We start from the raw sequence: 22,536 nt of genomic DNA on the forward strand, positions 1-22,536 counted from the left end.
GAGGAGGAACTAAAGGTCCTTGACTTTGTTTAATGGCTACTCCAGTATTATTTGGTCTTTTGGGACTCTTTTCCTTTCTTTTGGCACTTTCTCCCTTCTCTGATTAAATTGTTTGTTTCCAACTCACGGAAGGCTAGGAGGCTAAAATTTTCTAAAGACAAGAAGCACGCAGAAGACATGGGGAGAATCCGTCCCAGGAAGGCCCCACAAGGTCCTGCTCACTTACAACATCACATTCAATCTGGGCTGCTTACGCCATTTTTGGACAACATACCAACACATCTTAAGATGGGTCCCACCCGACTGTTGCACATTTGGACAAGGTGCAGTGGGGTGGGATTATGCAAATCCAGATCTGAAGACTAGATAAAGCAATCAGGGTATTTCACAGTATACAAGAGAAATTTTCATGGGGACAAAATACCAACCTTCTTGGCCTGTTAGCCAAGAGGGAGAGTGAACTTCTGTTTTGTTATACAAGGACCCAATCAGCTGTGATGGTTGAAAGCATGATGAACGCAAATCTGAATTCATTTGCCTCCTAACAATGCAACGTCTACAGCAGAGGGACACAGGTCCTCAAGCAGCAGTGCAGACCCTGAGGAGAGCCAGGCTGTGGCAGCTCTGGAGGACCTCAGACACTCTTTGCACGGCCTCTGAGACCTAGAACATCTCAGAAAGTCCACGAGTGCAAACCAAAGAGACACTCAGTCCCTGCACCTTGGATGAACTGATTTGACTCTACGTATGCATTGCTTGGGCTAATTAGAAATATGGAAGTGATCAGAAGACAGAATAAACCTCTGGGCACATCCTGAACAACAGAGATACTTCTCATCAAAGTCCAAACAATAATTCAAAAGCAAGATTCAGAGCCAAACTGTGGAAACAAACCAAGTGTTCCCTGACAGATGAATGGATCAAGAAAATGTAGTGTGTATATTCACACAACAGATATTATTCACCCACAAACAGGAAGGAAAGCTTCTAATTGATACAAAGACCATTTATGTATTTTTCAAAGATTGACATTTCTTTGTATGAACAGTGAAAATTTAACAATTCCACTTTTAAGAGGAAAGGTTAGTGTTTCTTTGTAGAAACAATTAAGTCTCAGCAGTAGAGGCATAAGCACACACGTGCACACAGAGTAAACAGAATAGCGCCCCGCTACCTCCCCGCAATCTGATCCCCCGATGAGCCCTGCTGATTCTCCCTCCAAATATAGAGAACCTGTTTACTTCTCTCCATCTTGTCAGACATCGTCTTCCTGGACTACCACGCCAAATTCCTAACCTTATCTGGGTCTCCCGACTTCCACTCTTACTGAATCCCCACCCCATCCATTTATGCAGCAGCCAAAATCAATTGTTCCTCTTTCAGTGCAAACTGGATCAGGACACCTCTCATTCACTGCTTTCCCACTGCACTTGGCAAACATCTGAACTTCTTCAGACCCACGGTTTTATTTCCTTCTCACTCACTGTGTACTGTCCACACTGGCTTTGGGGTCTAGGAAGGAAATTTTGACACAGGCTACCACACAGATGACACGCGAAGACATTAAGCTAAGTGGATAAGTCAGATACAAATGGACAAATGTTACATGATTCCACTTCTGTGAGGTCCCCAGATGGGTCAAATTCATAGAGACAGAAAGTGGAGTGGTGGGTGTCAGGGGCTGGGAGGGGGGTGGGGAGTCAGTGTTTAATGGGGACAGAGTTTCACTTGGACAGGATGAAAACATTCTGGAGATGGATGGTCGGGATGGTTGCACAACGAGAATTCTTGTTTTCCTTCCTTAAGATTTTTGTTTTACTTATTTTCGGCTGCGTTGGGTCTTCGTTGCTGGGCGCAGGCTTTCTCTAGTCGCGGCGAGCGGGGGCTACTCTTTGGTGCAGTGTGCAGGCTTCTCATTGAGGTGGCTTCTCTTTGCGGCAGAGCATGGGCCCTAGGCGCGTGGGCTCAGTAGTTGTGGCTCATGGGCTGAGGAGTTATGGCTTGCAGGCTCAGTAGTTGTGGTGCACGGGCGTTAGGTGCTCCGTGGTATGTGGGATCTTCCCGGACCAGGGCTCGAACCTGTGTCCCCTGCATCGGCAGGCGGATTCTTGACCACTGTGCCACCAGGGAAACCCAAGAAAAAAAGCAAGACTCAGACCCCAAGGGGAGGAGTGGAAGTACGAGTTGGGAGGTTCAGAAGAAGCTTCCAGTGACACTGCACGACCCTGAGTTGGCTATTTTCTTCTCTGCATCTCGGCTACCATATACTTCCTACCCTCATAGAAAAATAACCTGTCTGGAATTGGAAATTTTTCCATTTAGTCTTTTTGTGCATGTGACATTTTTATTCAGAAAAATAATCTGTGTTGAACTGGAGTTTTTTCCATTTAGTATTTTGTACATGTGACATTTTTATTCAGGTAGTGAAATCTCTGGGTCAACAGTGATACCACATTCTCAAGATTTTGATAAGTAGACTAGAACTTCTTAACTGGAATCAAGGGGCAGGCTTTGGATAATCCATGGACTTTGTGACATCCAAAGGTGCCCTTTGTGTGTGTGTGTGTGTGTGTGTTTGTAGACACCCTTTGAAGGGTGCGTGAGCACCTGTAGTTTTCTATGATTTTAGCTTCTCCAAATTGCTCTTGGACTCAAAGGTGCCTGAGGGGAGCGGACGTGTACTCCCCCAGTACAGAATTCTGAACGCAGTGTCAGTAAACATTCAGCCAAAGAGCTTTGCCAAATTGCGTGTTTTAACGTAACTTTTTAATCCACTGAGTCGATGTACCTGGGATCTTTTTTTACATACTTATCTCACTCTTTATTTATTTTTTTTGGGGGGGGGTACGCAGGCCTCTCACGGTTGTGGCCTCTCCTGTTGCGGAGCACAGGCTCCGGTCGCGCAGGCTCAGCGGCCATGGCTCATGGGCCCAGCCACTCCGCGGCATGTGGGATCTTCCCGAACCGGGGTACCAACCCGTGTCCCCTGCATCGGCAGGTGGACTCTCAACCACTGCACCACCACGGAAGCCATTATCTCACTCTTATAAGGCTGAAACGTTGCTGCTTCCCCTAAGTTTTCTTGTCCCTCTCCCCACTCTCCCACCAGGCCGTGGAAGAGGAATGGGAGGGAGAGGGAGAGTCCAGCAGGGAGAGGACAGTGCACCTGCTGGGAAGCGGTAAAGAGGGGTCCAGGGTGGGAGGGAGGGAGACACAAGAGGGAGGGGATATGGGAACAGGTGTATATGTATAACTGATTCGCTTTGTTATAAAGCAGAAACTAATACGCCATTGTGAATCAACTGTACTCCAATAAACTCATAAAAAAAATTAGAACTACCATATGACACAGCATTTTCATTCCTGGATATATATCGAAAAAAATAAAACCAAAAAACATTAATTTGAAAAGATATATGCACCCTAATGTTCATGGCAGCATTATTTACAATTGACAACATATGGAAGCAAGCTAAGTGTTTATTAAGAGATGAATGGGTAAGGAAGATGTGATATATATATATACAATGGAATACTACTTAGCTAAAAAAAAATTTTGTTTGAATTGAAATTGTATCAAGTATCTTTTCCGACCACAATGCTATGAGACTAGACATCAATTACAGGAAAAGAGCTGTAAAAAAATACAAACACATGGAGGCTAAAGAATACACTACTCAATAACGAAGTGATCACTGAAGAAATCAAAGAGGAAATTAAAAAATACCTAGAAACAAATGACAATGGAGACACGACGACCCAAAACCTACGGGATGCAGCAAAAGCAGTTCTAAGAGGGAAGTTTATAGCAATACAATCCTACCTTAAGAAACAGGAAACATCTCGAATAAACAACCTAACCTTGCACCTAAAGCAATTACAGAAAGAAGAACAAAAACATCCCAAAGTTAGCAGAAGGAAAGAAATCATAAAAATCAGATCAGAAATAAATGAAAAAGAAATGAAGGAAACGATAGCAAAGATCAATAAAACTAAAAGCTGGTTCTTTGAGAAGATAAACAAAATTGATAAACCATTAGCCAGACTCATCAAGAAAAAAAGGGAGAAGACTCAAATCAATAGAATTAGAAATGAAAAAGGAGAAGTAACAACTGACACTGCAGAAATACAAAAGATCAGGAGAGATTACTATAAGCAACTCTATGCGAATAAAATGGACAACCTGGAAGAAATGGACAAATTCTTAGAAATGCTCAACCTGCCAAGACTGAATCAGGAAGAAATAGAAAATATGAACAGACCAATCACAAGCACTGAAATTGAAACTGTGATAAAAAATCTTCCAACAAACAAAAGCCCAGGACCAGATGGCTTCACAGGCGAATTCTATCAAGCATTTAGAGAAGAGCTAACACCTATCCTTCTGAAACTCTTCCAAAATATAGCAGAGGGAGGAACACTCCCAAACTCATTCTACGAGGCCACCATCACCTTGATACCAAAACCAGACAAGGATGTCACAAAGAAAGAAAACTACAGGCCAATATCACTGATGAACATAGATGCAAAAATCCTCAACAAAATACTAGCAAACAGAATCCAACAGCACATTAAAAGGATCATACACCATGATCAAGTGGCGTTTATTCCAGGAATGCAAGGATTCTTCAATATATGCAAATCAATCAACGTGATACACCATATTAACAAATTGAAGGAGAAAAACCATATGATCATCTCAATAGATGCAGAGAAAGCTTTCGACAAAATTCAACACCCATTTATGATAAAAACCCTGCAGAAAGTAGGCATAGAGGGAACTTTCCTCAACATAATAAAGGCCATATATGACAAACCCACAGCCAGCATCGTCCTCAATGGTGAAAAACTGAAAGCATTTCCACTAAGATCAGGAACAAGACAAGGTTGCCCACTCTCACCACTCTTATTCAACATAGTTTTGGAAGTTATAGCCACAGCAATCAGAGAAGAAAAGGAAATAAAAGGAATCCAAATTGGAAAAGAAGAAGTAAAGCTGTCACTGTTTGCAGATGACATGATACTATGCATAGAGAATCCTAAAGATGCTACCAGAAAACTACTAGAGCTAATCAATGAATTTGGTAAAGTTGCAGGATACAAAATTAATGCACAGAAATCTCTGGCATTCCTATATACTAATGATGAAAAATCTGAAAGTGAAATCAAGGAAACACTCCCATTTACCATTGCAACAAAAAGAATAAAATATCTAGGAATAAACCTACCTAAGGAGACAAAAGACCTGTATGCAGAAAATTATAAGACACTGATGAAAGAAATTAAAGATGATACAAATAGATGGAGAGATGTACCATGTTCTTGGATTGGAAGAATCAACATTGTGAAAATGACTCTACTACCCAAAGCAATCTACAGATTCAATGCAATCCCTATCAAACTACCACTGGCATTTTTCACAGAACTAGAACAAAAAGTTTCACAATTTGTATGGAAACACAAAAGACCCCGAATAGCCAAAGCAATCTTGAGAACGAAAAACGGAGCTGGAGCAATCAGGCTCCCCGACTTCAGACTATACCACAAAGCTACAGTACTCAAGACAGCATGGTACTGGCACAAAAACAGAAAGATAGCTAGGTTCATTTTTTTTTTTTTTTTTTTTTTTTTTGTGGTAGGCGGGCCTCTCACTGTTGTGGCCTCTCCCCTTGCGGAGCACAGGCTCCGGACGCGCAGGCTCAGCAGCCATGGCTCACGGGCCTAGCCGCTCTGCGGCATGTGGGATTTTCCCAGACCGGGGCACGAACCCGTGTCCCCTGCACCGGCAGGCGGACTCTCAACCACTGCGCCACCAGGGAAGCCCTAGGTTCATTTTTAAATGGAAGATATACTCTAGATATTTAAATGTAGGGCATCTCTTCCTTTCAAATCTCAGAAAGAAAGGTGTGCTTCAGTTTCCCTGCAGAAAGCTCTAGTATCTTACCCCCTTTTGAAAGAGGAACTAATCCTTCTTTCTCTATTCTTCTTTGTCTTCTTCCCTTCATCAGCAATGAGCCTCTTTATCATTTTTGTCAGCCCAAAGAATAATTTTTCTCTTTCCAGGCCAGTCAAAAATTGTACACTACAAAGTAAACAGAAAGAGCTTTATTTATAAAAATAAAACAGCTATGGCATTAGTTCTTAAAGAGTATAAAACTTTGATCCCTCATTCCAACAAAAAGTCTTGTTAGCATTTAGGGTTCAATGAGAGGCAATAAACAAAAATGTTTTGGTGACTCATTTGACATCTTTACTAAAAGGTTTGAACTCATAATGGTGACTATCAGACATATTTGTGTTAGGCAATTAAAATTAAATTATATCTAGACGTATTTTAAATTACCATATTAACATTAACAAGTAATCTTAGAACTCATCTTGAAAGTAAAAGGTACTTTTATACTTTATAATGAAAAAATCAATAAAATGTGCCTTTATGAAGAGAAAATGTAATTATAATACCAATTAATGTTAACTGGTCACTTTTTTATTGAAGTAGAGTTGACATACAATATTACGTTAGTTTCAAGTGTTCAACATACTGATCCAACATCTAAATACATTTGAATTGGTCACCATGATAAGTCTAGTAACCATATATCACCATACAAAATTATTACAGTATTATTGACTATATTCCTTATGCAGTAGATTGCATCCCCAAGACATTTATTTTATAACTGGAAATTTGTACCACTTAATCCCCTTCACCTATTTCTCTCAGTCCCCATCCCCCTTCCCCTCTAGTAATCACCAGTTTGTTCTCTGTATCTACAAGTTTGTTTCTCTTTTGTTTTCTTTGTTTTCTTTTTTAGATTTCACATATAACTGAAATCATACAGTATTTGTTCTTCTCTGTCTGACTTATTTCACTTAGCACACCTAGTACTCTAGGTCAATCCATGTTGTTGCAAGTGAAGATATTTCATTCTTTTTTAGGACTAAGTAATATTTCATTATATATGTGTGTATATATACACCACATCTTCTTTATCCATTCATCTATTTATGGACACTAGTTTCTTCCATATCTTGGCTAGTATAAGTAATGCTCCAATGAACAGAGGGGTGCATACATCCTTTCTTATTAGTGTCTTTGTTTTCTTTGGATAGATACTCAGAAGTTGAATTGTTGGATCATATGGTAATTCTATTTTTAACATTTAGGGGAACCTCTGTACTGTTTTCCATAGTGGCTGCACCAATTTACATTCCCACTAACAGTGCACAAGGGTTCCCTTTTGGATGATGGCCATTCTGACAGGTGTAAGGTGATATCTCACTGTGGTTTTGATTTGCATTTCCCAGATGATTAGTGATATTGAGCATCTTTTCATGTGTCTTTTGGTCATTTGTATGTATTCCCAAAGCAATGTAACCCCTATCAAAATACCAATGGTATTTTTCACAGAATTAGAACAAATAATCCTAAAATTTGTATAGAATCATCCAAACAAACAAAAAACCTCCAATAACCAAAGCTATATTGAGAAAGAAAAACAAACCTGGTGGTATGACATGCACTGATCTCAGACTATACTACAAAGCTATAGTAATCAAAACAGTATGGTATTAGCATAACAACAGACACATAGGTCAGTGGAATAGAGAGCCCAGAAATGAACCCACAGTTATGTGATCAATTAATCTACAACAAAGGAGGCAAGAACATACAATGAAATAAAGACAATAAATGGTGTTAGGAAAATTGGACAACTACCTGCAAAAGAGTGAAACTGAATTATTTCCTTATACCATATATAAAAATAAATTTAAAATGGATTAAAGACTCACATTTAAGACCTGAAACCATAAAACCCCTAGGAAAAATACATTGACATCGATCTTAGCAATATTTTTGGGGGGTCTATCTTCTCAGGCATGGCCAACAGAAGTAAAATTAAACAAGTGTCATTATATCAAACTGAAAAGCTTTTGCAGAGAGGAGAAAACCATCACAAAATGAAAAGGTAACTTACTGAATGAAAGATTTTTTCAAATGATATATCTGATAAGGAGTTAATATCCAAATTATCTAAAGAAATCATACAATTTAATATCAAAAAACCCCAGATATTCCAATTTAAAAATGGGCAGAGAACCTGAACTGGTTACTTTTTAAAGTGTTTGATACAGTACTTAGATGCATTCTTTTTTCATTAGCCTTGAATATCAATACTCTTAACATCTCCGTTTATAAATGAAGAAATTAAGGAATGGAGAGATAAATGACTTGTCTAAGGTACAAAGCTTATTACAAAAAAGATTATACTAAACCAGACCTCTGATTCAGATTCCTATACTTTAATCATTAGGGCTTACTGCAGAAGATTAGAGACAGAATTTGACATTGAAAGCTTAGATTCCAGTTTTTAATGAGACTTCTTCACCATGCCTTTATGTCTAAGGGAAAAAATTCTGGTCTGTACTGCCATTAATGATAATACTGCTTTAGAGAAATGTTCTGGAGGGAAAGGATATTATTCAAATTTATTTTTAAAGTGTTTTTTTTGGTTTGACTTTGTTTCTTAATTTTCTCATGCTAGGATGGGAGGGCAAACAAAACCTAAACTAACAATACCAACTATACGTGTGTGTGTGTGTGAGAGTGTGCCTGTACTTATAAGTATGAAAATACAACTTACAAGAAAAGGCAAGACCAGAATCTATAAGGCTAAGGATTTTGACTTTATCTTAGATGCAAGAGAAAGCAATTAAATGAAAAGATAGTTGTGTAGATACTAGGCTGTTCAAGTAGAGCAAAGGAGAAATGGTAGTGGCTAAGACGGTGGCAATGAAGATGAAGAGAAACATTATATATGTGATGAGAGAGAGAGAGATGAGATTCCAGAGGACCTAATGATGCAGTCTATGCAGAAAGTGAACAAAAGGAAGGAACTGAGGATCATTCCCAGGTTTTTGCATGGAGTTACTTTTTGTGTGAATCATGGCACCATTCACTGAGGAAGAAAAGATTTGCAGGATGGAAAAGTTTGGAAGAAGGAATCATTGAAGTTTCATTTTAGACATCTTAGTTGTAGAGACGTCAAGCAGTGTTCCTCATATTTCTCCAATGAAAAGAATCACCTGGGGATCTTATTGCACATATGGATTATCACCTTTTCTGCTAGAACTTCTGGTTTGGTAGTCTGAGTTGAACACAAAGTACTAGATTTTCTCACACTGCAGAAGAAAAAAAAACACACTGAAGGAGGTGGGAAAGAGCTAACCTAAGTAACTTTGGAAAACAGTATTTTAATATACTGTGATTAACCATGCACAATATATACTGAAAAGCTAAAGACAAAAAGAAATGTACACAAATATTGAACTTGTTAGTAAATTTATTTTTCACACGTGTACAGGTTAATGATTTTTTTTTTTTTTTTTTTTTTGCTGTACGCGGGCCTCTCACTGCTGTGGCCTCTCCCGTCGCGGAGCACAGGCTCCGGACACACAGGCTCCGCGGCCATGGCTCGCGGGCCCAGCCGCTGCGCGGCACGTGGGATCCTCCGGGATAGGGGCACGAACCCGTGTCCCCTGCATCGGCAGGCGGACTCTCAACCACTGCGCCACCAGGGAAGCCCCAGGTTAATGATTTTTAAATATTTTATGTGTATTCCAGAATTGAGCAAATGAATAGACTGCAAATAATGAGAATCAGGTTTCTAATTGTTAAAGAGTGACAAATAAGGAAAGGGTAAGGGAGGCTAGAATAAACCCTGTGCTGTTGGATTGGAATCAAGGTATCAATTTGAATTCATATATCAATTTGAAGTTATATATATATGTAGATAGACAGATGATAATGTGTGTGTGTGCACACGTGTGTGTATATACACACACACCCAGATAGATAATATGAAAATAGAGATACTTGTATATTTTTATGTATTCGTATATATATTTTTAGCTCTCTCTGCTGAAAACACAATGAGGTAGCTTGGATAGTGATAAATCCACCTCATACCAAGATTCTGGTTTCTGAATACCATTATTAATGCAAGGAACAAGAACTCCATGGAGAAATGACTGATTCAAGGCTGAGACAGAGGAAAGTAAAAGATGGGTCTGGAGCACTTTGTGGTGTCAGAAAGTAAGATATTACTCCAACAATTGTATGGCCATGTAGGAAAAATATAGGAGACAGCTGGAAGGAGTACCAGTGACCAAATATGGAACACTTTGAGAAACAAAACAATTAATGATAGTAATAAATTTTAACCCGTAGAATAAAATAATTATCCACAAGTTCACACTGATGTATGTATATATATGAACAAATAACCAGATAAATACATAAATGAAGGAGAAGAACAGCTCTTTCTTATACTCAAATTATAGTTAATAAATGTAGAGGGAATGATGGGGATAGAAAATGAACAATCATCAAACACCACAGTAATGGGTGGAGTCAAAAATTATTGATGGATGCTAAAATTAGTATGGGAAAATTAAACAAGAAGCAGAATATTTCAACAATCTCAAATAATTACAAAGGGAAAAATAGTGATTTTGCAGCTATCATTATAACTAAGTCATCAAAGTTAGCATCCCCAGTAGTGAGACATACAGATTTGTTTGTACCTCTAATATGTACTGAAAATGGCATAATATCTCTCCTGAAGTGTTCTTGTCAAGAAATACATATCCTCAGTCTAACCATGAGAAAATATCAAACAAACCCTATTTGAGAAAAATTCTACAAAATGACTGGCTAAGATTTTCCATTAGTTCAAGGTCATAACAGACAAAAAAAGACTGAGGAACTATCCTAGATTAGAGAAGAATGGGGAGATATGACAAGCAAATGCAATAAGGGATCCTAGATTTGAATCTGGACCGCAAGACAATAGGCAATATTTGAATACGAGTCTATAAATCATTAGTAGCATTGTGACAATGTAAACTTTCTGCTTTCAATAATTATACTCTAGTAATAGAAAATGTTAACATTTGGGGAAGCTGAGTAAAGGGTATATGGGAACTCATACTGCTATGTTTGAAGTTTTTTGATAAATAAGATTTGATAACACAGTTTTATAAAAACTTAGTTTGGACATTTCTGAACCTCTTTTTTGTTTCCTTATGGAAGAAAGTTGCTTGTTTAGGGATAATACTAAATCAATGGGGGTAAGATTTACACAGGACCAACCCTAACATTCATAGTGTGTGGCACAGGAAACAACTTTGAATGGCCATTTCAAGGAACAATATACTTAAGTGTATACAATGAGTAAAATGGATGAACTACACAAATTAATGAGTTGAAAAACCATAGAATCATAGAATTTTCTCACTGTAAAGGCTCTTACTTTCATAACTTTTCAGTTCCTATGGGTAAATACCAAAGAGCAGGATTACTAGATCACTGTATGGTAAAAGTACGTTTATTTTGTCAGAAACTGCCAAGTATCCCGCTAGCCACAAATGAGAATTCCAATTGTTCTGCATCATCACCAACTTCGGTATTTCAGTTTGGGGATTTTAGCCATTTAAATAGGTGTGTAGTGGTATCTCATTATCGTTCTAATTCAAAATTCACTGATGACATGGAATGTGTAGCATCTTTTCATATGCTTATTTGCCATGTGCCTATTTTCTTTGTTTAACCATAGTAGTTTTTTTTTTTTTTTTTTTTAACCAAGGCCTGCTAACTCTTGTCCTCCTATGTCTATTTATGTTGTCTTTTTTCTTTCTTTCTTTGTTTGAACTTTTGATCATTTAGTCTTTTTCCTGGTTATGTCCAATTATTTTTTATACTAAAATTGGGCTTAACTTATTTTAGGAAACTATAAAGATACCTCCACATTCTGGATGTTGTTATCTTTCTCTTGAAAAGATTTACTTTGGCCCATGGCAGACAGTTACTATAGGGACTGGTAACCTTAGTCCATTCTCTGTTTGAGCTCATTCAAAGCCGTTTTTCAGTCTGTGTGAAGGTTGGTCTATTCCTGTCTTGTCCTTCCTCTACGGGTGTTGCCCTTTGGGATTACCATGTGAAAGTTTGGATTCTCCCTATTCCCAACTACCCTTGTATTTGTTAGGCTTTAAATGTAATGGTTCCCGCAGCCCTGTGAGACTAAAGATACACTTAGCTTGTCATTCCATTAGTTGTTGCCTTTAGCTTGAGCTGTTGCCCATTGGCTTCTGTGGTTAGAGTCTTTTGAACTCCTTGGCTTTTCAGTTCGTAGGCTGTAAGATTTGAATCAGCAAATGCCCCAAGGAGAAAAGCTGCACCAAATGTCAAGCTTGTGTATGTGTTTCCCTTCTCTCCACAACTTGGCCCACGTCTTGGTGTCTCTCTGACATTCAGATGGCAGCGAACAGATGTTTTCTTACTCTATCCAGCTTTTCTAAAATTTCTTTAGACTTCGCCTGATCTTATGTTATTATTGAACTACCATCTCAATTACCCCTAGGAAGAAAATTGACAATTTTATGTTTTATTTTTTTATTTTCTATATTACCTCAGTTTCTGTAGAGACCTTTTACCTCACTGTTCGGTCTAGTTCCTGTGTTAGCAGTAAGATAGAGATAAGCTGGAGGCTAAGAATACTGGGGGGAAATCACTGATGAATCATATGTCTCATTCTTTTTGTTTTTCCTCTCCTTATTTATTACTCTGGCAGCCTACACCTGCCTTTCTTCATTTGACCCAGTTGCCCAAATAAGAAACCCACTCTGGTAAAGACCTGACTTTACTCTCATAAATGTCTGCATGTTAGGATTAGCTAGATGATGAACACCATGCCAGAGTTCTTTGTGTGAGACTTTTGCAGACTTTTGTTAGCCCTTTAGTTTGCCTCTTGCAAACGCTGCTCAGATTGTTGAGGTTTTCTAAGATTCTGTAGGTCAAACCTCTCTACCTGCATACCAGATGAGCCCTTCTCTCTTTCCTGACTTCACTTGTGGGAGGTTAGCCCTCGGTTCTTCTTTTTCCTCATCCAATCATAATTGTTCATGAATTCCAAAAGGCCCTCAAAGTATCTATCGTCCCTTTCTCTCTTCTTTTTATCAACACTGCTAAATATTAACCATATATTTGCATACCTCTTTCTTACTTACAGTGGAATATTGGAAGGCTCGATCATTAAGTGTGAGCCCCACCAAACTAGGACTCATACAACACTCTCCTCCAGGCCAAAACTTTTGATATCCACTGGGTTTTTTTAATACTATCTTATATGTAGCTAAATTTGTAAGGATTTAGTTAATGCCTGAGTTATGTGACAATAAGAAATCAGTCAAATTAGCACTACAGAAGTGCAGCTTAGACCTAGGGACCAGAACCAAGGACCACAAAAACCTGTTAACCAATAAGTTTCACTTGTACTTCATGTTTAACAACTGCTGAGGGTGAATGGGAAGTGAGGGAAAAAGAGTTTATCACAGAAACTTGCACTAAAATGAAGAGGAAAATGACCCAGTTCCTGGTTCAAGTCACTGTAATCTGCTTCAATAAAGAATAACAGCACACAAGGAAAACAAACACTATATGATAGGAACAATGGATAATTAATTACCAGATCAGGGAGGACAGATTACACTTGCTATGGGATTTCATTAAAGAAGGATTCCAAAAAGTACTGGCTTCTTCTGAGAAGACTTCTCAGAACAGGTAGCATTTAAACTGAGTCTTGAACAAGTATATAGAGGGTAGGGAACAGGCCTTCCGGGCAGGGAACAGGCACAGTGTCAGGAATGGCACAAAGGGCTTATGGAATAGGGGACAAAAAAAAAAAAAGCTGAACACAGGAGTGCTACGTGTTGGGGAATATGGGGGAAGGTTGGCTGAGGTTGGTTAAATGAAACATAATTAGACGGAAGAGAAAGTAGGTGCAAAGACACATGGAAGACTGTAGAAAGCCCCTGAAGATGGAGGTCAGCATAATAATATGAAGAACTCAGTGGTACTTTGACACTGTATGAATGTCTAGGTTTAAAAAAATCAGGAAAACACAATAAAAGAATAAACTACTGATATAATGATATGTAACCAGAGGCCAGATACCAAAGAATACACACTGTGTGTTTCCACGTATGTCATATATGGTGATAGAGGTCAGCTTAGGTGTTGCCCTGGGAGAGTATGAAACAGAAAGAAGTAACAGAGAACCGTGTAGGGTGTTAGAAATATTTTATAATATCTTGATCTGGTGTTGGATACATGGGTGCATAGAGGTGTAAAAATTCAGTTATTAGCAATGCAGTTAACCTACTAGAGTTTTTTTAATATATGCGTACATTAAAAAAAGACTCTAGTAGGTTAATTAGGCTGTCAGTTGTATGAAGTAAATTTTGATCAAGGAATAGCCAAGGTAGTAATGCAGTAATAAGTTATAAATGTACTCACTGTGCTCTAGAATGTCACAATTGGAATACAAGAAATATGTGTAAGAAAAAAGACAAATATTCAACTTTGATGGTTGGATGAGCTGAATAAGTTAGATCACTCTACTTTCAATTTAAGAACTTGGCCAGTGTTTGGATACCTTTGAACAAAGAAAAAAAAGAAATACAATTTTTATTACGCATATACTATGTATCAATCCCTGACTTCTATTTTGACGCATATAAACATGGGAAATATTGCACCTTGTAACTGAGACAATGAAGATGAGTGAGGTAGCTGGTTTTGACACTAGAGGCTGAGAAAACCATCAGCTCATAATTGTAAGAAGTCTGAAGTCGGAGGAAAAGAATCAAGAGGAAATAGTGGTAAGTGCCAGGAGCTTCTGGAAACTACATCACAGATGAAGACTCCAGGATTGTTAAGCTTTCTAAGAGTCCCAATAACTCAGATAAAAACAGAGGGCTTAAAACTGAATCCTGGGGATATATGTATGCATATAGCTGATTCACTTTGTTACACAGCAGAAACTAACACAACACTGTAAAGCAATTATACTCCAATAAAGATGTAAAAAAAAAACAAAAAAAACACTGACGCCTGCAAAGTAACAGTTGTTAGGACAAACAGTAAAGAATTATAAGAAAAATAATCACATGCCTGTCCCAACAGAGAAATAGCCTAAGCTCCATCTCACCATTTCTCCGATTGGCCTTTCACAAAATACAGTCCCATCAGCTGAATATAGGTTTGTCAAGTAACTGTGAGTAAGACTGAATTAAACAAAAATAAATCAATTCCTTCCTCCAAAACTTTTCAGAGTATGTAATGAAACAAAGTGAAACTTGAATTTCATGTCGGGATGTAGAGTACAGTTCTTCCCAAATGCTTCTGTCCTGTAACTACATTAACATCATCTAAAACCAGTGTTCTGCAGGACAGAGATTGTGAAACGCTGCTCTCATCATGTAAGATATCAAGTCTTTCTGAAAATCCATTCTTCCTTCTGCCCTTTCTCCTGTTGTCCCTGTCACCTGGAATGTCTGTCCTAAGCTCCACCTGCCAAAACCCTACCCATTTTTAGGATCCAAGAGATAATAAAAGGCTTACATTACTGAAAGGCAGAGAAAGAAATCCCTTCCTAGGGATCTACATTTCCTTCCTAGGGAAAAGAAAAATTGTAAAGTATACCACGGTGACCTTAAGTCTATGAATGTAACTATGTTGTGTTACTTGGAGTTCTGTAAAAGTCAATGTGCTACAATATACATGGATATGAATGTTTGATCTCTTACAAGTAGAACTTGCTGATAACTTTCATCATGAGCGAGGTTAATGATTAAGGGAGCCATTGTATTTGGCTCAGCCCTTATAACTAGGGAATATTAAAATTGGAAAGGTCCCTAGATATTAGCAAATCTATCCACCTCATATTCTAAGTAAGGAAACTGAGACCTTCATAGATTGGATACTTATATTAACAAAGGAAAAGGATATAAGATTGGCAGACCTACCTTTTAGATTAAGAATTTTGAGATTTTTATAGACTACTAGGACATTATGTCCACTGATATTGAGACAATGTGTTTCTTAGTCATCATTTCCTATTGCACTGACCAAGCGAGGTGGCAGTCAGTAGTTGTACAAAGGGAAAAAGAAAACTTTAGAAACTTCCAATTTATATACACAGGGAAATTCATCATTCATGTTATTTAAGCTAACTGGATGCAGTTTATCAGCTACATTGAGGAATGGTGAAGTGAAGTGTCTTTACAATTAACATGTTAGTTTGTGTCATGACCTCCCTGGTGTTCAAGTGAGTTAACGGTTAGCACTCAACTAGGCACTTAAGAGTCCATTATAAATCTGGACTAAACATTTATTTGTGGCATCTTTATTCTTCTTTGGTGCCCTTAGGCAGAATTAGCCCTCTTATGTTTTGATAAATTCAAGTATTAAACAGGGCTAAGGTTTCACAAGTTCTTTGGCCTAAACATGGGGGTAAGGGAGACCAATGAGCTGGAGTACTTCTAGATTTAAGAATGGTCAGATTGAGGAAGAAGAGTCTTATGCCAGAGGTGAAAGAAGACTGATTATAATTACCTATTTTTAAAAATTCCAACCCTTTTCAATGTTCTAAAGTGATCAGGAAGTACATGGGTATGCTAGGAAGTAAGGGAGTCAAGCAAGAATATTCTCTAAGAGTTTGTGGATAGCAATGAAGAGGAAAGGAAGATAGAGACAATCCTGGAAAAGGTTTTGGTTGGCCATAATAATGAAGTCAGAAGGAGAAGAAGAAGAAGAAAAAGAAGAATGACACATGCAATGGGAAAGAGAAAGCAAGAATAGAGAAGCAAAAGGGAGAGTAGAAAAATGAGACAAATTTGGAGAAGGAAATGAGGAAGAAAACTGGGTGAAAGAAGGAAGCACTGATGGTAGACCACCTGACACTCAAACATTAACACGATGCACATTTAAGATGTGTCATCAATGGCCATGGTCATTACCCTCAAATAGTTTACAGTATGTGTTTCAGAGACATTTATAAATTGAAAATGACATTAAAATAAGTGCCAGGGTATAAGTATTCATGGAATTGTATGGGAGAATAAAATGTCCCCCGTCAAAGAGCCTTCTGAGACATCGGGAAAAAAGGAAAAACCTAAAAAGCATAAGACTCTTCCTATTTTCATTTCCAATGATACATCCCAATCTTGATGATCAATCAGCGATTTAAATATCAACTATAAACACAGTATTTTATGAGCTGCTATGCAGTGTACTAGAGCAATAGAACAGAGAGGACCTCAAACCCTCTGTTCCCTCAAATTGAAAGGCACGCTTCCTGACCCCTCCAGACCACTACTGGACACAGGGAACACACACTAATGTTTCAGGACCCCAACCAGCAGTCACCTGCTTAGTGATTACTTCCATGACACACCCTCACTAACACCACTGACTTTCCTGCTCCTACGGGACATGACATAAATTTCCTATTTTAACACATACCACAGTGCAGTATGATTGCAGGTAGATGTTCTAACAACTTAAAAGAGAATGATGACTTTTTTGCTCTTTACATCTTGTTATTTCCCTACTCATAATATTTCTTGAAGAGAAACCATAAAAATATAAACAAACACAAAAAACAGATAATATACAAAACGTGTGCTTTGCACCTTAACACAAACTTAAGTAAAATTAGTTCTGACAGTATCCGGCATGACAAACTTCCATGGTACAAATGAGAATGGACCAAGGTTTGAGCAGGTACAGGAGACAATCCAGGCATGAACAACACCAAGGAAAGGTAGACAGGAAGTAACATGGTGTGTAGGAAATCACGACACCAGTCTGATGGGAAGAGACTGAAACAAGACTGAAACTCACTTTCTAAACCTCCATCTCCAATTGGACAATTCACAAGACACAGGTGCACCAAAGTGGCCAAATAGTCAATCCCTTTAATGGGGAGGAACAGTTTAAAATTTTATTGCTTTAGTTTGCCCAAAAGTAACTATCAAATGTTGGCAGGACACAATGAAGGCTTACCTTTGTTAACATAGTTAAGTCTCTCTCTCTCACAACTAGCCCACTTGGCTCCACGTTCCTTAGCGCATCCGATGCACTTACACAGCGTTGATGGGCTTTACACAGCTGGAAGGTCACATCTTTATTTCTTATTGCAGGAACACAACATCTGGAAACTTTATTTCTATCGGAAGCTACAGCAAAATTATTGTAAAATGAGTCATTTAAACCATACATTTTATCACCTTTAAAAAGCATCTGCTCTGTGCTAAGGATTAGAAATGACTCCTGTCCTTAAAGCCTCATTAAGGAGGAAGATCTATAAACTCAAAATTTCAATCACATGAGATAAAGAACTATAACCTTTAAGCACAGAAGTGCCTATGGAGGCCAAAAGTTATATCTAAGTGACGGCTTCATGATAACCCTGAAGTACAGTCTAGAAAGATGAGGCTATGCAGAGTTGGAGTAGGAGGTGCATTAACTGCACAGGGAGCACCTGTGCAAAGACACTCAAGCCTGACACCTGCTGGGCACTGTAAATACTGCAGGTGGGGATGCCTAAAGACCAGGGGTCCAAGTGTGAGAAGAGACAGAAATAAAAATAGAGATGTTGGCCCAAGCAAGCCTGGGAGAGAGCATGGCTTGTATCCCACAGGTGATGAGGCCTGGGGCTACCACTGGCTGAGTAAGGGTGCCTCCGCTGATTAGAAAAAGGCGCCCCGCTGCTGAAGGACCAATTAGATAAAGGGAGTGATCACAAAAAGCTCCCCTTCCTCAAGGCCAAAGAGCCCCAGGAGGCTTGGCAAAGCACAGTTCAGACTACAGGCCTCTGTGCAGAGCACACGCTGGGCGGCTAGTATGCACTAACTCTGTGTGGGCAAGCCATTAGCAGCATTATTTTAGGCATATCTTGTCATGTTAGAAGATCACTCAACCCGAGTAGGCAGATGAACTTAGAGGAACTGAGACCAGGGGCCGTGAAACCACCCAGGAGTTTCTGCCATAGCCTGGGCAAAATGTAATATGGATGAAGAAGCAAATTTAGGAGGAGGCCAAAATTTACAAGATAGACCCACTGGATGCAAGACATAAAGAAAGTTCAGTGAAGGAACTCTGAAGAGAATGGGCTCTACAATAAATTTTTCTTACATTCAATGTCAAATATCAGGCAAAATTAAGTACAGTGGCCTTTAAGGTCCCTTCCAGCTCTAATTTCTTTTGATTTCTAACTTATTACTCTGGTTAAGTAAAGTCCCTTCAGAGGTACAGAACAGTTCTTATACCTGAATGGGACGCAAAGAATAATCTGACTTCTCTTCACCAGGGGAGGAGTTGAACTATCCTTGCAGAAGAGATAACAGATGGTGTGAACCCCAGATCCTAGAAAAGGGCCAGGCACACGATAAGTATTCAGCTTTTCAAAATCAAATGAACAATCATTTCCTGTCCTAGATCTTTACACCCTTCCTCTGCTGGCTACTTTCTCACAGCTTATAAACATCCTCAAATATACCCACTTAAAAATCTCTCAGACCTATGATTCTTTGGATCTTCTTGTGGATAACCTAAGTCTCTACCATGCCTTCAAACACCTCTCCTCCCCAAAAGCCCAGATCTGAACCTTGGGCCCAGACCTGTCTACCAGGCCCCTCTAAAGCACTGAAGATGAACTAAAATCCTCGCCCCACCCCCAATACCTTCCTACGGTGCTCTGTATCTCTCAAAAAGATGCAGCTGTAAACTGTCACCCACGCTTGCTGCCCTCCCTTTTCTAACTGGTCACCAGGCCCCACCCATTCTCTCTCAGATCTGCAAAATCCAGTCCAACCTTTTATAACTTAAGTGGGAACCTTAGATTACAATTCACCCTGCACTCAATCAAGTGCCTTGCACATGGAGGTCCGGGTAAGTCTCTAAACCAGAAGTCCATCTCACTGTTCTTTAGGGTTTCCCACAGCCTTCAGGATAAACATCTAAACTTCTGACAGGACAAACAAGGCCCCGTTCTGTTGGGCCCCACTAGGTTTCCAATATCAACTCTCATTTCTTTCCCAAACCCTGAGTTCCAGTCCTATACCTTAGTTTTGCCATATTTTCTTATATTTCTCAAACTTTGACACACACTGCTCCCTCCTGCCACCCCAGTAGCTTCTACATATCCTTAGAAAGGATGGCACCTCCTCCAAGAAGCCTACCCTGAACTTTCCCTTCCAAGATTCTGTGCTCTGCAAAGGGGAAAGGTGGGGGGGGGATACATTAGGACTTTGGCATTAACATAGACACACGACTCTATATCAAATAGATCATCAACAAGGACCTACTGCACAGCACAGGGAACTCTACTCCATAGCCTGGAACAAACTGTACGGGAAAAGAATCTGAAAAGGAATGGATACATGTATAACGGAATCACTTTACTGTACACCTGAAACTAACACAATATTGTACATCAACTATCCTCCAATATAAAATAAAAATTAAATTAAAGAAAAAAGAGATTCTGTGCTCTATAGCACCAGAACTCACTTCTTCAGAGCACTGACTACTGTGCTTGTGTTTACTTGCTGCCCAGTAGAAGGGAAGATTACCTAGGGCAGAAGCATCCTCTCCAGCAGCCCTTGGTTCTGACAACTCATTCAAGTGCCAGGCTACTTTACACACATAACCTGCTTAATTCATTCTAAGAACCCACAGAAAGAGTGGTTATTAATGTCATTTTACAAGTGTGGGGATTGTAGTGCAAAAGAAACCTGCCCAGGCCACAGACAGCATAAGCCCTGGAATTCAAACCCTAGGCTGCCTTCACACCAGTGCTCTTTCCACTATATGATACGACTACTGAAAAACAGATTTTTTCTTTCCTGAGCCCTGTTTTAATGGAAAGGAAATGAAGCTGGGATATATCCATTTCCTAATCGCTTTGGTGTGTACCAGGCAAAGTCATTCAACAGACCAGGTAACATCTGTGCAACAATTAACGATGCTCCAAACTGTGCTAAGTGTTCTACTTTGTAGAGTCTAGAAGCATTAACACAGTGCATCCTTGTAACCGCCAGAGAGACTGGGTCCTGTTAAGCCCACGCTACAGATGAGAACACTGAGACCTTGAAGCCTTAAGGCACTCGGCCGGGGTCACCGAGCCGGCAGGAGTCCTAGGCCACACGCCCTGTCTAGTGCACGCACACCCGGTCACTGGGCACTGGTTCTAGTGCCCACCCTCCACCTTGCACCATTTAAACCCTGCTTCTCAGTGCCCACACGAGGGGCCCTGGAAGCGGGAAGTACAAACCTGTCTCGACACGCCGTGGCTGGAAGAAGCTCTGGATACAGATCAGGGGCAGCGGGTGCTCAGGAGCGGCGCCCAGTGCACCCCGCGGAGGCGGTCGGCCTTAAGTCCAGCAGGCCCTCCTGTAGGGAAGCGCGCACGGAGGGCAGAGGCACCGAGTCCTGCAGCGCGCACAGGTCCTTAGAGCGCGGAAAGATATCGGCCACGCCGTCCCGGCGCAGCTTCACCAAGGGATCATGGCCCGAGCGCGGCCTCGGGGACGCTGGCTGCGGACATGATGCCCACACCCGCCTGGGGGCCCCGGCTCGCCTCCCGGCCCCTCGGGCGCCCACCGCCCGGCGGCTGCGGCCCCGCAGCGTGCGCAAGACCGGCGTCGCAGCCAGAAGACATAGGGCCACGGGCCCCAGCTACGCCAACCCCCCCATGCCGCGCTCCGGAGACCCCGCACGGCCTGGTGTTGGCGCACGCACCTACGCCCTCCATGCCGCGGGGCTGCCGTTTATAAGTCAGCGGGCGGGACCGTGGGGGCGGGGCTCGAGGACGTCAGCACGCTCGTCGTGCGTCGCGTCCGCATGCAGCCCTGTCTCCCATGGTGACGCGGCCTGAAGAGTAGGGGCTTGAGCTCTGAGACTAAGGCAGCGCGAAACGTTGGAGGTGTGGAGACTTTGGGGCTTCCAAAAAGCGTTTGCTGACTCATCCAAACAAAAGTGAGACCTGGTTGTATCAACGCATTTGAAAAGTAAACTCCCGTAAGTGTCTGTGCTCCCCCCGCCCAGGAGAGAGCGTGTATTCCGTGAGGGACACACGAAAGGCTGAGTGAACGTCTGCCTGTGGTCCCTTACCTGGTGCACGGGTGTGTGAATTTATGCGGAGAGCTCTTAATTTCCGTAGTTTCTGCTAACTTGACACGGTAGTTGGCAAATGGTGACGTGTTCCATGCATTCAGGACATGATCGTGGTTACTAATAATCACTTTGTTTTGTACTGACAACTCCACAGAGAATTTACTACTGAATATCCACTTTACAGAAGAGAAACTAAGGCGTAGGAAGTGAAGTGGCCGAGTAAGAGTAAGGACTCAGACAATTGGTGTTAGTAAATGAACCCTGCAAGGAGGCCGTTAGCCTGCGGTGGCTCTAGTGATGCGGCCGCCTACGTAAAGCAACCGAAATCTAAGCCTGTCAACGCCTCAGGGTGACGCACAGCGCTGAGGACAACTAGTCAGAAACCACCAAGTAGGCTTTAAAGCGATAGCAAGTCAGTCATTTCCTTGCTTTGCTTCTGCCCTTTGAAACTAAAAATCTCTGCAGCTCCTGTGGCTGGAGTGCTCCTCACCACTTCCGCTTTGGCGGTGCCTGAA

General features: G+C 40.5%; 1 pseudogene across 1 annotated transcript in view; it reads right to left on the reverse strand.

The window, feature by feature from the left end:
- LOC308610764 (centrosomal protein of 78 kDa-like) overlaps positions 1–21,750 on the reverse strand; it is a 425,259-nt pseudogene extending 403,509 nt beyond the window's left edge. Inside the window, exons 1-3 of the transcript in view lie at positions 21,697–21,750; positions 21,180–21,583; positions 17,909–18,081 (exon numbers count right to left, since the gene is read on the reverse strand). The product of the transcript in view is annotated as a centrosomal protein of 78 kDa-like (transcript). The remainder of the gene's footprint in view (positions 1–17,908; positions 18,082–21,179; positions 21,584–21,696) is intronic.
- Between the last annotated feature and the right edge of the window lie 786 nt (positions 21,751–22,536).

The sequence above is a fragment of the Mesoplodon bidens genome, assembly GCF_964165515.1.
Source record: "Mesoplodon bidens genome assembly, contig: HAP1_SCAFFOLD_178, whole genome shotgun sequence".
NCBI classification, from domain to species: Eukaryota; Metazoa; Chordata; class Mammalia; order Artiodactyla; family Ziphiidae; genus Mesoplodon; species Mesoplodon bidens.